The sequence below is a fragment of the Austrofundulus limnaeus genome, unplaced genomic scaffold, assembly GCF_001266775.1.
Source record: "Austrofundulus limnaeus strain Quisiro unplaced genomic scaffold, Austrofundulus_limnaeus-1.0 Scaffold247, whole genome shotgun sequence".
Lineage (NCBI taxonomy): Eukaryota > Metazoa > Chordata > Actinopteri > Cyprinodontiformes > Rivulidae > Austrofundulus > Austrofundulus limnaeus.
The window spans coordinates 890,671-892,213 of NW_013952649.1; positions in this window are offsets into that span (position 1 = coordinate 890,671).

A 1,543-nucleotide genomic window follows, 5' to 3' on the forward strand; every position below is an offset into this window, starting at 1 on the left:
TTGACGCTTGTTATAGCCACAATCAAGTGTAACTTATGATCTGTTCAGTTTGTGTAAATAAATGATTGCATAGTCTTTATGAATCAACTTGAACTCGTCTGAACGTTCACTTATTGTGTCACTTTTCACTTCACACAGTCAAGATATTAACAAGTAATGAGAAATACCTTGGTAAAACTTTCCTCATAACCTTGTGTATGAGAGATGTGGGAGAAGCTTAATTCACTTTAAGTTCACTCCTACACCAGTACTGAAAATGTTTGGTAAACTGAACATATGATCTGTGAATGGTATGTCAGCTCAGTAAATCATTCAAGTTACCTCCTGCAGGAGGAAGAGAAACTTTCACAATATTCCTTTGTGAGGTCGTGGGATGATTCATTTAAACAAAATGTGCTGCTACTGGATAATTCCTGTTCTTGTAGCTATCTAATCTCCAACAGATGTGCGGTTAGGGTGCGGTTTGTGCATGTCACTAGTGTCTGTTTGCTATTGAACACTGATATTGAGTWAGGGCAATGCTGATCACTTAAAAGAGAACAAAAAATTTACACTATWAATTTTTTAAAATTGTATCCTGGTAATTAGCAAACATCAAAAATATGTTTTTGGCCCAAATCATCATAAATTCTTAGATTAATTATGTGATTAGCCACATGATTTAAACTGTCCYATAAATATACAGACAACTCATTTTAACTGAAGTGCCCTCTGTGTGCCTTTAGAATAATTAAAATTGTTTCAGTTTAACTCAGTGACATTTAACCACCAGAGTCCTGTGGACGTCTTTCCCACTAGATGGCAACAACATCTAAATAAAARTCCCAGATTAAAACAGTGTTTGTTGCTTTTTGTTACCATTTTAGTATTTATGACCTGCCAAGTCATTGATGAGCTATAAAAATGAATAATTTATTGGTTGAGAGAAAACATAACTGTGACGTCTTTGTTGTTGGTCTTTATAATCATTTTTTGGACAATAACAGCCATTGGAGTCTGAAGGAATGCATATCCTATGCATACATCTTGCTTAATTATTATTATTATTTGTAATCTGATTATGTGATTAGAACAACTCCCAGCTACAACCACAACAAATTTTAGCCAAATGTTTGTAAAATATGCTAAGTTATAGTTGTTTTGTGTTTCCTAAAGTCAGCTGGTTGTGATTTACCAAACTTCATCAGCTGTAGATCAACTTTCTGGGAGTTTTATTAAAGCTTTTCAGTGGTTCAGGAGATATTTTGCTAAAAGACAAAGGGACACTTACACCTCCTGTGTGTTTTGTTGTTTATTCCACTGAAGGTGACCAAACACAGCTGGTTCCAATAATTAATACCAACATTGTAGAAACAGTTCTTGTGTGATCTGCTCACACTGTGTGTTGGAAATGACACTCAGCTGATTAAATCTTAACTTAATGTCTGTAAAACTGGGGGGGGGGGCATGGCCCCCCTTAGAATAGCCTGGCACCCCCCATTTTATCCTCTTGAGAACCCAGGTTTTTCCTTTTTTAATTCCCCTACCTATTTAGGAATAGAAC